The sequence below is a fragment of the Stegostoma tigrinum genome, chromosome 22, assembly GCF_030684315.1.
Source record: "Stegostoma tigrinum isolate sSteTig4 chromosome 22, sSteTig4.hap1, whole genome shotgun sequence".
Classification (NCBI taxonomy): Eukaryota; Metazoa; Chordata; class Chondrichthyes; order Orectolobiformes; family Stegostomatidae; genus Stegostoma; species Stegostoma tigrinum.
In genome coordinates, this window is record NC_081375.1 from 22,199,230 (window position 1) to 22,213,997 (window position 14,768).

The window sequence follows — 14,768 nt, forward strand, 5'->3', positions numbered from 1 at the left end:
ACATCCCAAAGCACTCCACAGGGCTGTAACCTTACAAAAATCAATAAGACAAATCATAATATATTAGGAGAGATAACAAAAAAATGGTTAAGTAAACTTAATGGATGGCCTTCAATGAGAAGAAAATGATAGAAATGTTTGACATGGAAAATCTAGCACTTGGAACCCAGACTCAATCTCAGTGCTGAGGTGAGGGCATACACAATAAATGTAGGAGATGTAGGAGTAGATGTAGCCCATTCAGCCCACTGAGATGGCCAAGCTGTTCAATAAGATCATGACTGATTTGATAATCCTCGATTCCACTTTCGTGCCTTATCCCCATAACCAAGGGACTAATGTCAGTGGAATGGAAAAGCATTTTAAGTAAAGTCTTTTAGTTGAATTATGCCAACTTTGGAGCACCTTTACCATAGTGGGAGGTCATGAATGTTACAACGTCTTTGGCAAACTGTAAACTAATACCACACCAAGATAATGATGCCATTCTGAAAATGATGGAGAAAGAATTTAATAATTGAAGCAACTGTCAAAAGCTATTGACGATGTTGAAGATTTGCAATTAAATGAAACAGACAGTAATGTTAAGATGCATCTGATTTGTTATCTAGAACAACAGCTCAGTTTTTTAGGCAACAATTTCAAGTCTGCCAGATAGAATTTGATCTTGTTCCACCAAAATGCAGATTTTCAAATTGAGATTCAATGAATACTAGAGGCATGCAAATGAGTACAAGGCCATCGTTCACTTTGGCTATGCCTTCTGTTTACTTACTGACATCTGTCTACTGTTACTGAAATCTCTTTGCAGTCACTATTTGAATGAAATGATACAAATAAAAATAACATTTGTTTTCTGTCAAGTAGTTGGCAGGATGTTAGCACATTGGGTTTCCCAACAGTGCCAATATTTAGATAAGTTCCCAATCACAGAAGTCATCATTCTTTTATCAAAAAAGAAATAAGATACTTAGGAACAAAATATTTAAATTGCGATAACAATCACCTCTCAAAAAACCGTGAATTCTATTTTCCATATTCTTCAATTATATTTAAGTTATCTCTGATCCCAACATTATTCACATAACAAATTCCCTGCTGCCTAGTTTTGCCAGGCGATATGCAAGAACCGTAAGACATTATGATATCATATTAACATAAGAAAAGAAAGAGGAGCACGAGTAAGCCATATAAGCGCCAGGAGATTGCTCTACCATCTTGGCTGATCTTCTAACTCAGTGCACGAAGTTGGAACTATCTCCAAGTCTGTTCATTCCTTCAGTATCCAAAAAAGGTATTGCTCTCTGCTTCGAACATTGCCAATGTCTGAGTGATACTAGCTCCCTTGGGTAGAACATTCCACAGTTTCACCTATCTTTGAGGGAAGAAATTTCTCTCCATCTCACGTTCAAGTGGCCAATTCCAATTCTGAGGCTCTCACATCCTTAATTTTAGACTCCACACTTTGGCCACTGCACCATCTCAACACCGTCCCCTCCCAACATCTACTCCATCATACTCATTAAGAATTTTATATGTATTGATGAGAGTATGCACAGTTCTTCTAAATATTTGCAAATATATGCCTAGTCTAATCAATATCTCCTTGGAGGTCAATTCTTTCAACCCAGGAACCAATTCTACATGCACTTCCTCTAAAGGAAGTACTTTCTGGATTAGGGGGCCAAAATCCTTGATGTTACCCTGGTGTGAAAACGTGCGTAGAATAATTGACTTCTTTGCTTTTATACTGCAATCTCTGCATCATGGGCTGACCTACCGTTTGATTTCCCAACTGTTTGCTGTTTCTGCATGCCAAATTTCTGTGGTTCTTTTACGTACAAACATTTCCCAGCCCCTCTTATCGAGAAAATATCAGTACTCTGCTTTTGTTTATCCAATCAAAGTTAGTAATTTCACAATTCTCCACATTCCATCTGGCATATTCTTGCCTACTTATCTCATACGTATAAATATTTCTGTAATTTCCTTGCATCTTCCCGTCAGCATACTTTCAAAGGTAACTTTGTATTGCTAGCAAGATTGGACACATTGTGCTCAGTTCCCTTATCTCAGTTATTTATTATCAATAGCTGGGGCTGAAACTCTTGTCCTTTTGAAACTCTACTTTTTTCCTTCATAGATAGGGGCAAAAAGTTCATAAATTCTAGTGAAGTTACACTGTGGTAGATACATTTAGTGGATCCAGTAGATGCATGGTAGTAAAGAAGGCAAATGATATGTTGGCCTTCATAACAAGTGAATTTGTGTACAGGATCTTGCTGCAATTGTGCAGGGCCTTGGAGTACTGTAGACAGCTTTGGTTTCCTTATCTGAGGAAGGATGTTTTGGCTATGAAAGGAATGCAACAAAGACTGCTGGGGTGCCAAGGCTGATGTATGAGGAGAGACTGGTTCGGTTAGGACTATATTCATTGGCTTTTAGAAGGATGGGTGCAGGGTGCTGTGGATCTCATACAAACCTATAAAATTCTAACAGGTTTAGAGAGGGAAAATGCAGGAAGGATGTTCTGGATGACAGCAGAGCCCAGAACTAGGGATCACAGCTTAAAGACACAGGGTAGGCTATTTAGAATTGAAATGACAAGAAATTTCTTCACCTATACAGTGGTGGACCTGTGGAATTCTCTGCCACAGAAAGTGGTTGAGATCAAAACATGGAATGTTTCCAAGAAAGTTTTAGATATAGTTCTTAGGGCTAAAGGGATCAAAAGGTATGGGGAGAAACTGGGAACAGAGTTCTGAGTTGGATGATCAGCCATGATCACCTTATATGTAGGAGCTGGCTGGAAGGGCTGCATGGCCTATTTCTATTCCTACCTTCTTTGAGATATAAAGCTCACGTTAAAATGTACCCTTGGTACAGATGATATGCTAAATGGCTTCATCCTGTTTCATGGCTTCTCTAAGATTTCATTTTAGTGCATGAAATAAAACAGTTAAGCTTCCCATGTTTCTATGCTGCACATCTCTGTCACTATGGAAGAGTTTAAGAAAGTAACAATATTTGAATTTTCTTTCAGTTACAATGAATAGAATTCATAGTTTCTCATATTAAAGTTTCCAAATTGGCCCCCAATGGAGACTGAACAAACGCAAATTGATATTTTGAAGATTACTGCAATTAAGAGTTTTTTTTTCTGGCCAAAATTTGATAAACAAAGGTACTTGTTGCAAAAATGAGTACTAGCACTGGGAGAAAACTCTTAATGATTTTTCTGTTGTCTGTAACAATGCAGATATTTGCAGACATTCCTGTTCCTGCTAAAGTATGAAATTTGATAGCCCTGCAAAGAACCACATTATCTCCAAGACTCCTGTAGGTTCCAGTATATTTACTAGACGCTAGACAAAAGGATCTTTAATTCTGTGTGAAGTTTCCAGACTGAAGTCATTCAGCTCTCTCATCAGATTAAGCAAAAATTACCAAGAAATCTAAGTATAGAATAGTACAGTACTTATGTGTAATACTGTGAATTATGTTCCTTAATGATTCATTGGTGCTTCTTCTTTGAAGTATTCTACAAAGCACTGCAAAAGCAATGAATAGGTAGAATTCAACTGAATAGTTGGGAATTTGAATGGGAATTCGGCAGGTACTTTTAATTAGGTGAACTGAAATTCTGCATCGAGAATGCCATTGCGTTGACTTATGCAGTACAAATACGGTGCCTTTCCCTTCTTGGAGTAATTAATTTCTGAAACTAAAAAAATACAGTGCTGTTCTGTTAATTTTACAAGTTAAGGAACTGTGTAATGTAATACTGAACTATATAGTCACCAGGGATAGCACAGGACAGCAGCATTAGCAAAGGTATTAACTAGGCAGGCACTAAGCAAATACCTCAAGCTGAGTAGCTCTTACTTGTTACTGGAAGTGGTATTCTAATCTAATCATGCAGATTGGGGTCATTTGGCCTATTGAGTCTGCACTGACTCTCCAAAGAGCATCCTACCCTATCCCCGTAATCCCACCTTTACTATAGTCAACCCATCTAGCCTGCACTCCCTGGATGCTACAGAGCAATTTAGCATGACCAGTTCACCTAACCTGCGCATCTTTGCACTGTGGGAGGAAACCAGAGCACCCAGACACAGGGAACTACATGCACAAAGACAAGTGGTCAAGGCTAGAATTGAACCTGGGACCCTGGCTTTAGAAAGCAGCAGTGCTAACTACAGTGCTACCTCTTGTATTGCCTCATTCAATCACCGCCTGTCTGATTCACTGTCAGCTACACAAATGAAGCTGAAAAAATTACCCATTTTTAGCACCATACCAGGGAAGGGTATTAACAGGATGTGTGCAGCCAAAAATGGCAGATCAAGTACTGAGCCAGCTCTAGTTTGTTATTTGACTCCACATTCCTCCCATTCTACTCATTGCTAGTGCACACTCTGCATCCTGCCAATCACATTGCGCTGTGCAGTTTGCACTGGGAGTGACTGCACCATTTCAGTTAAACTGAATTCATTAGCACAGAATCACAAATCACAGAAATAACACAGTGTGGAGCTGGAGGAACATAATATGCTAGGCAGCATCGGAGGAACAGGAAAGCTGACATTTTGGGTCGGGATCCTTCTTCAGAAAATCTGCTGTGTCCCTCCAGCTCTACACTGTGATATCTGTGACTCCAGCATCTGCCGTTCTTGCTATTTCTGATCACATATCACAGAATTGTTAAAATGCAGAATTGAAGGCCATTTGACTGATCTTATCTGCACCAGCTTCTGAGCCTTATAACTTAGTCCTAATCATTGGTCTTCTCCATAATCCTCCACATCATTTCGATGCAAATAAATTACCGAAGTCCTGCTGAAAGCCTTATCTGAGCCTTCCACTGTCACACTTCATACCAATGTATTCCAGTCACTAACTACTCACAAAATGAAGAAAGGTTTTCCTCACCTGGCATTTGCTTCTTTTGCAAAATACTTCAAAACTGTACTCTTTGGATCTTGACACATTTATGAAATGGGAACAGTTTCTCCCCATCTAGTCTATCCAGAGCCATCATACTTTTAAAAACTTCTTTCAAATCCCAACTTTAACCTTTTCATCTCCAAGGAAAATAGTTGCATCTTCACAGATAAAGATTAAAAATAATAAAAGGGTTTGACCAGTATATGTTTGGGCCACTTATTTCAAATAGATAGATTAAGGAGCATTAGGAAATTGCAGATTATGAAAGGGCAGTTGCTAATGAGGTGATGCAACAACTAGAAATATGTTGTATAAAAAGTTATTTGCATCTTTTTCTCCCCAATTTATTTTGCAACAAGAAAAAGCAATTTCTAAGCTTTCTTAGGACTTGTTACTTGCTTCGCCTTTCTTGCTCTTGTTCCTGCCTTTGCTCAAGGAACGCATGCTGTCTGCTTTCTTGCTGGAGGTGCCTTTCTTCTGAGATGTTTTCAGTGCGCTGTCGCTGCTGCCGAGGCCAAGGCCTAAGATTTCTTCTTCTTGGCCACCTGCCCAGCTTCACCTTTCTTGGTGATTTTGAATGAGCCGTTTGCTCCTCTGCCCTTCACCTGGTTGAGGGTGCCAAGTGTGACCCTGGCACTCACTGAACCAGGGCATGGTGTTAGCTTCTTTGTAAATGGTGTCCAGTGAGAAGCCGTTGCGGGCACGCAGCCTCTGATTGATTGATTTGATTTATTGTTATGTGTACCTAAGTACAGTGAAAAGCTTTGTTAGCACACAGTACAGGCAGATCATTTTAAGCAAGGGCATACAGATCATAGGGTGAAGAAAAACTTGAACAGAGTAAGGCATACAGGTTACACCACACAGGATGTGCGCAAGGTAAGATCACATTAACAAGATCAACAGTATTTGAAGTTAGAGAGTCTATTCGTCAGTCTAACAACAGCAGGGAACAAGCTGTTCTTGAACCTGTTAGTGTTCAAGCTTTTGCATCTTCTGCCTGATGGAAGAGGTTGTAGGAGATCATTATTGGGATGAGATGGGTCTTTGATGATATAGACAGCCTTTCCACAGCAACAAGATGTGTAAATGGAGCCCATGGACGGGAGGTTGGCTTCCATGTTGATCTGGGCTGTGCACACAACCTTCTGTAGTTGCTTGCAGTCCTGAGCAGAGCAATTGTCATTACCAGGCCATTATGCAACAAGACTGTATGTTTTCAATGGTGCATCTGTAAAAGTTGGTGAGGGTCCTTATGGTCAAATTTCCTGAGTTGCCTAAGGAAGAAGAGGCACTGAGATAATAAAATGTGAGGCTGGATGAACACAGCAGGCCAAGCAGCATCTCAGGAGCACAAAAGCTGACATTTCGGGCCTAGACCCTTCATCAGAGATGAAGCTGTCTGATGAAGGGTCTAGGCCTGAAACGTCAGCTTTTGTGCTCCTGAGATGCTGCTTGGCCTGCTGTGTTCGTCCAGCCTCACACTTTATTATCTTGGATTCTCCAGCATCTGCAGTTCCCATTATCTCTGACACAAGAAGAGGCACTGTTGTGCTTTCCTGACGGTTGAATCTATATGGGAAGTCCAGGACTGGTTGTTGGTTATTGTCACTTCTAGAAACTTGACGGTCTCAACTCTCTCAACCTTCACACCACTGATGTAGATGCATGTTCTGCACTTCATTTGTCCAGCTTCCCCTTAAATACATCTGTGCCAGCCTCCTCAACTACTCTTTATGGTACAGAGTTTCTAACCACAGTACACTCGATGTACGCATTTTTCCTGTATTCCTTATTAAATTATTTTAGTCAGCTTTGGGAGTGAGACAGAGAAATGCACACAGGAGTGGCCCAGATTTAATCCCTTCCCTAAATATTATGATACACCATTTTATGCTCATAAAGCAGGTGTAACAATACCTTGTTATCTTTGTGGTTGGCTCTTCACTGCCACAAATGTCAACTCTTTTCCTTTGTGTAGCACTGTGGGAGGATTAGATTTAGTTGCTTTGTCTTTAAACGAGAGAAGCAAACTCCAACTAAAAATTACTCTATGGGTGAGTCATTCCACCCATGGGTTGAAAATAACCCAGTAACTGTATTTTCTGCAGTTATTAAAGCTGTCCAGAGGTACAAAAATTCCATTGCTTCAGAATTGAAACAACCTTCAGATCAGTTCCCTTGACAAGATAATATGACGTTTCAGTCAAGTCGGTTGCTTCGTGAAGGAATTTTATAATTAACTTACAATTATTATTTATGCAAAACATCACTTACCTAAAGCCAAACCCTTAAATTTTAAACCTTGTTCAAGGCTGTGATACAGTATCTCAAAATTAAATATACTTAATGACATGAAAGCCTTTGAGATGTGGAACATTCAAACGGTTAATAATTGGCTTCCTTATTATTTTTAATTCAGGGATTGATTTATAGTCTCCTTTCACATAATATATCAGTTTTAAAATGTTTGTGGTTATGCCTTTTGTAATTGCTCATTTTTAATTCACAAGAACACAAGGAATTGATCCCAGATTTTATGCCAGCAATAGCAGAGAAATGGTCAGTGTTTGCTGTTCTCATTCTTCTGAAGGTTACAGCAACTTCAGGAGTTCTGATGTACACAAGATAATATGCAGACCTGGAAACTGCTGTCAGTTCACCTAAGCTTCTGCAAAGGGTGTGCTGTTGAGGACCCACAGGCTTTAATCAATTAGAAATCATTAAACTGTTGAGAATTCCCACTCTTCCACTCATATAGTGGGATTTTGTTGCTCCCTGATGACTGGTTTGGAGCAGTGGAGATTTATTAAGGAGATGGGTTTGGTGTGACGATCTTGTTGTCCACACACCTCTGCCCACACAATTAAGTCGGCGGGCCAAGGCTCACAGATGGTCTTCCCAACCAAATGCTAATTAACACCCTTAAGTGTGTAACTAATGCCAACTTAAGGGCCTGATCCTGCAGAAGCTGGTATTTAATATGTATGCCAGTGGAGACTTGTTCAAAGAAGCTCAGAGATAGATTAAGGGACCCAGCATCAGGAAAGCTACTTCTGCACCATTTGCTCCAAATACCCTCAGCTTCCTCTCCTCTTCTTTTACAAACCCCCATCATACCCTCACTTACCTGTGGCCTGGATTTCTGGTCGATTTTTGGTCACTAGTGAATGTTTTACAAGAAGCAGCTACTTGGCCCTAATGGGCAGTGGACAGCTGCCAACTTCTGATTGACTGACAACTCCTAGGGTCCTAAATCTTGGAAAGGACCAAGACTGGCCGGTTAACAGTGCCTGATGGACACTATTCTAGCATGGCTCCCCGAACAGAAGCTCTCCCATTATCATTCTCCAGCCAGTAGCAACACGACCAATACCGTTAAATTTTGCTTGTATCTTTTTTTAAATTCATTCATGGAATGTGGGAGTCACTGGCTATGCCAGCATTTATTACCCACTGGGAATGGCAATTTAGAAGGTGGTGATGGTGAGCTGCCTTCATGAACCTCTGCAATCTATTTTCTCTTGGTAGACCTGCAATGCCATCAGGACGGAGTTTTGGGATTTGACACAGCAACAGCGAAAGACTGGTGATATATTTCCAAGTCAGAACCGTTTGGCTGGAGGGGAGTTTGCAGCTGGTGGTGTTCCCATGTGTCTGCTGTCCTCGTCCTTCTAGATGGAAGAAATTATAGATGTGGAAAGTTTTATCCAAGGAAATTTGTTGAATTCCTGTATTGCATTTTGTAGATATGAGGATAAATTCCTTCTCTTGGGAAGTGGTGAACTTGTGGAATTCTCTGCTACAGAAAGTGGTTTATTTCAAAACTTTGAATGTTTTCGAGATGGTGTTAGATATACTTTAAAGCTGAAGAGATTAATGGGTATGGGGAGATATTAGGAACAGGCTACTGACTTAAGCGATCAACCATGATCATAATGAATAGAGGAGGGGACATAAAGGGCTGAATGGCCAACATCCACTCCTATGTTCTACATTGCTATGCAATTGATACACAGTGTGGCCACTGAGCGTCATAGGTGGAGGATGCAAATGTTTGTGGTTGTAGTGCCATTTAAGTGGCCTTTTTTGTCCTAGATGGTGTCAAGCTTCTTGCATGTTGTTGGAACTTCACTTATTCAGGCAAGTGAGCAGTATTCCATAAGCCAACTTTTAGATGGTGGAAAGGCTCTGGGAAATCAGGAGAGTTACACAACGCAAGATTCCAAGTCTCTGACCTGCTCTTGTACTTATTTGACTAGTCCAGTTCAGTATCTGGTCAATGGTAATTCCCAGGATGTTGGTATTGGAAGATGCCATTGAATGGTGATGTCATTGAATGGTACGGAGCAATTGTGACAATACTATGGCTTTAGGAGATGTATTTTTTTTCCCAGCTTTCTTTACAAAGAGAGGCTGAGACAGAGATGGAAAGCGGAGTACTTCAAGCCAATAAAGTAACCACTTTGAGTATTTTTTGTTCGAATCGTAGAAGCAGCCTGAATGGTTGAGGTGAAGCTCTCTCAGAACCAAGATTTTAGTTTCAGCTTTCAGTCGGTGTTGGTTGAAAACTGCAATACACGTCTCCTTGCTCATCAAAAACATTTGAATTCTCTCTCTCTCTTTCTCTGAGTTTTTCTCTGGATTAGAGAATTGCATGTAAGAAAATATATTTTACTGAATTTGCTTTGGCCTAGGTTGTTTATGGGATGTTAATATATTTGAGCAGTTGCTGTTTAGTAGTTACTTGTCTATCATTCTGTTATCATTTTCCAATAGAGTTGTTATTCCAATCGTTCTTTCTTTTGTTTATATTTTAACTTTAGTGAATGGATAAAGTATGTTTTGCTTCAGACCTGGTAGTTTGTCCAATCAAACTGCAGCTAGAATACATTGCTTGGCTCTTTCCTTTAGGCCAAGAAAATGTTAGGATCTAGGCTATCTCCTTGACATGTATTGAGGTGGTTTGGTCTGGTCCATAACAAATTGTGTAAACAAAAGCAAACATTCCCACTTCTGACCTTATGATGGAGGTTCGGTTACTGATAAAGCATCTGACAATGTTATAAACTTTTGAAAAAGCTATATCTATTGATTAAGGGGAAATTGAGATTTTACCCAAGTTCAGAATTGCTATTAAATAGCCTCATTGGCACTGGAAAAGTATTTTTACACTTCTGGAATATCATATTTCTCTATTATGGTAAATAAAAGTGATTTGTTATGTCATAATATGTCATGACTCACTGCGGTAAAGATATCAAAACCCCACAATTCCTGGAGTTATCACAAAATGAAAGTTTAATAAAACCACCAAATTGCCCATTTTGTCTAATTATCAAATTCAGGTTAAAATAATGTACACACCAAGTTTGTTTTTCTCTCATTAAAGAGAAAATAACTACTCACAATAATCAAACTGTTTTTAACCAATGGTAGAATGGATACATTTGAACTGCTAATCTATAACTCTAAAACTTAAACTCAACCCCTTTCTAAAAGTTCCCAATCTCTCAAAAAAATACACAAAGAGAGAAGACAAGACATAAAAATTATGGATGATGAAGGATTAAAAGTTAGAGAAGCACTGTTCTGGCACCAATCCAGAGCACAAGTTCAATGATAACAGTGTGGAGCTGGAGAAACACAGCAGGCCAGGCAGCATCAGATGAGCAGGAAAGCTAGCGTTCAGGTCAGGACCCTTCTTCCCATTTTTAGACCACAGATTTTAAAAATGGTCCTTACATTTACCTGATATAAACTGACTGTTAGGACCAGCTATCCTTGAGGAATGTAACAGGAGAATGAAAAATAAATGAAAAAAATCTCAGTTGTGACTGAACAACAATGGATTTGCGTATTGCTGAAAATAAAAGGCATATACTGATGAAATTTTTCATCCTGCACTCTCCAGGATAGATGCAAAGATGTGAAATTTAAAATGCTTAAAATAAATTTGGATTACAGGAGAAAAGGTGCTGATTGGTTGACAATGTCAAATCTGACTAAGGCATTACCGTGAAAAATGGACCAGGGAATAATCATCCCGCACAGTTCTGAATTTGTCTGTAAAAGGCCAGATGATCTGTATTCTTAACCTTAATCATCTAAACCATTCTGAGTTTTGTGTAAGAAATTACTTGCACATTTTTCATTGCTAAATTATCATATACTCGAGACTTACAAACTCAGTACACAATAGGGCCCCCTCGTTCTCACACACCACCCTACCAACCTCCGGATACAACGCATTATCCTCCGACACTTCCGCCATTTACAATCCGACCCCACCACCCAAGACATTTTTCCATCCCCACCCCTGTCTGCTTTCCGGAGAGACCACTCTCTCCGTGACTCCCTTGTTCGCTCCACACTGCCCTCCAACCCCACCACACCCGGCACCTTCCCCTGCAACCGCAGGAAATGCTACACTTGTCCCCACACCTCCTCCCTCACCCCCATCCCAGGCCCCAAGATGACATTCCACATTAAGCAGAGGTTCACCTGCACATCTGCCAATGTGGTATACTGCATCCACTGTACCCGGTGCGGCTTTCTCTACATTGGGGAAACCAAGCGGAGGCTTGGGGACCGCTTTGCAGAACACCTCCGCTCAGTTCGCAACAAACAACTGCACCTCCCAGTCGCAAACCATTTCCACTCCCCCTCCCATTCTCTTGATGACATGTCCATCATGGGCCTCCTGCACTGCCACAATGATGCCACCCGAAGGTTGCAGGAACAGCAACTCATATTCCGCCTGGGAACCCTGCAGCCATATGGTATCAATGTGGACTTCACCAGTTTCAAAATCTCCCCTTCCCCCACTGCATCCCTAAACCAGCCCAGTTCATCCCCTCCCCCCACTGCACCACACAACCAGCCCAGCTCTTCCCCCCCACCCACTGCATCCCAAAACCAGTCCAACCTGTCTCTGCCTCCCTAACCGGTTCTTCCTCTCACCCATCCCTTCCTCCCACCCCCAGCCGCACCCCCAGCTACCTACTAACCTCATCCCACCTCCTTGACCTGTCCGTCTTCCCTGGACTGACCTATCCCCTCCCTACCTCCCCACCTACACCCTCTCCACCTATCTTCTTTGCTCTCCATCTTCGGTCCGCCTCCCCCTCTCTCCCTATTTATTCCAGTTCCCTCCCCCCATCCCCCTCTCTGATGAAGGGTCTAGGCCCGAAACGTCAGCTTTTGTGCTCCTGAGATGCTGCTTGGCCTGCTGTGTTCATCCAGCCTCACATTTTATTATCTTGGAATCTCCAGCATCTGCAGTTCCCATTATCTCTGACACAATAGGGCCTGATAGTTAAACCTTTAACTTAGGATGTAGCGGATGAGTACAGAGCCACACCTAAGCAAACAGGTAAAGTAAAATAAAGGTAGCATAATTGCATCTAATTCCTCTAAAGACCAAATGGGATATTCCATCAAAAGTCAATCAGTAACTGCTTACATATGCATACTTTTATCAAATACTAAAATACACTCTTCCTCTGTTGAAGGAAAACAATCTGATAATTAATTTAACTTATGTAACATAACATTAGACACATCTTTGAGGAAGCAATAGAGAAAAGTAGCAACATGAAAATTACAGAAGGTAAAGGATGAGCTGCTCTTACTATCCAGTAACAGGGTGGAGAGAATATTTAAACTATGAAAATTCAAGGAATGTTGCCCAACAGTGAGCCTATCTCACGTGGTTTATTCAAACACATTGCATACTGAGGTTATTCATAATAAACATCAACAATAAACAGATGATTCTCATTTTCTATGATTTTAATTACCATTAATACTAATTCTGATGCTAGGAGTGGCCTACTGTCATGGTGCAAAATGTATTTTCATATTCAAAAGCTCCACTCATACAAAGGTGAACTGTAACTGGCAAGCACTGTCAGCAGTATAATGAATGGTTACTATTAGAATCAAACCTTTCTCTTGCCTGCAGCATGAAGGAGGGAAGGCTGTAAATAAATGCCAGGAATCAGAGCCAAACCTGGTTCCCTCAGGTCACATTATGAGTCATAAATTATTTTATTACATAGGTTTCGGGACTTTTATCCTTTTGGGGACAGAAATCTGAATTTACTCTGATTACTGTGTATTTCTACTTAATTACAGACAATATTTGGGTGCTCTGTTTCTAGTACCTACCACTGACATACACCATGCCAGAGAGAAACTGAATCTGGCTGCTGATATTTCAAGTGTTTCACAAAAGAGATGTTGGTGTGTTTATACTTCCGAGTGCCTGGGCATTTGGATCTGGTGGCAACTTTGACATAGCAATGAGATTGCTTGTGCTGAACATTGTGGCTACTATCGCAAAAAAACATAGAATCCAGATCATTATTTAATGTGGAACCTTTCACACATTACTGGTAATTACTTTATGAATACCTTTTATTAATAAAGCATTTCTCTACCTATCTGGACTCCACTGTCTCCCCTTTGGTCCAGGAACTCCCCACCAACCTCCCCGACACCACCCACACCCTCCACCTCCTCCAGGACTTCCAATTCCCCGGTCCCCAACACCTCATTTTCACCATGGACTTCCAGTCCCTATACACCTGCATTCCCCATGCAGATGGCCTAAAGGCTCTCCACTTCTTCCTGTCCCGCAGGCCCGACCAGTCCACTTCCACTGACACCCTCAACTGCCTAGCTGAACTCATCCTCACACTCAACAACTTCTCTTTCAACTCCTCCCACTTCCTACAGACAAAGGGGGTGGCCGTGGGTACCCGCATGGGCCCAAGCTATGCCTGCCTCTTTGTCGGTTACATGGAACAATCCCTCTTCCATACCTACACTGGCCCTAAACCCCACCTGTTCCTCTGTTACATTGATAACTGTATCGGCGTCGCCTCGTGCTCCCATGAGGAGCTTGAACAGTTCTTGCACTTCACCAACGCCTTCCACCCCAACCTCAAGTTCACCTGGACTATCTCCAACACATCCCTCACCTTCCTGGATCTTTCCGTCTCCACCTCAGGCAACCACCTAGAAACCGATATCCATTTCAAGCCCATCGACTCGCACAGCTACCTAGAATACACCTCCTCCCACCCACCTTCCTGCAAAAATTCCATCTCCTATTCTCAATTCCTTCCCCTCCACCACATCTGCTCCCAGGATGAAACACTCTACTCCTGTACATCTCAGATGTCCCTGTTTTTCAAGGACCGCAACATCCCCCCCCACAGTGGTAGAGAACGCCCTTGACCTCGTCTCCCGCATTTCCCGCAACTCATCCCTCACACCCCATCCCCACAATAACCACCAAAAGAGAATCCCCCTCGTTCTCACATACCATTCCACCAACCTCTGGATCCAACTCATCATACTCCGACACTTCCGCCATCTGCATTCCAACCCCACCACCAATGACATTTTTCCCACCCCACCCTTGTCTGCTTTCCAGAGGGACTACTCTCTCCGTGACTCCCTTGTCCGCTCCAAACTCCCCTCCAACCTCATCACACCCGGCACTTTCCCCTGCAACTGCAGGAATTGCTACACCTGCCCCCATACCTCCTCCCTCATCCCTATTCCAGGCCCCAAGAAGACTTTCCAATTCAAGCAGATGTTCATCTGCTAATATGTTATACTGCATCCTCTGTACCTGGTGTGGCTTCCTCTACATTGGGGAAACCAAGCAGAGGCTTGGGGACGGCTTTGCAGAACACCTACACGCGGTTTGCAATAAATAACTGCACCTCCCAGTCGCGAACCATTTCAACTCCCCCTACCATTCCATACACGACATGTCCATTCTGGGCCTCCTGCAGTGCCACAAT

General features: G+C 41.7%; 1 protein-coding gene across 1 annotated transcript in view; it reads right to left on the reverse strand.

Annotated features, from left to right (window-relative positions):
• The window catches only part of card14 (caspase recruitment domain family, member 14), a 100,442-nt gene that overhangs the window by 72,987 nt on the left and 12,687 nt on the right, over positions 1-14,768 (reverse strand). The window lies entirely within an intron of this gene.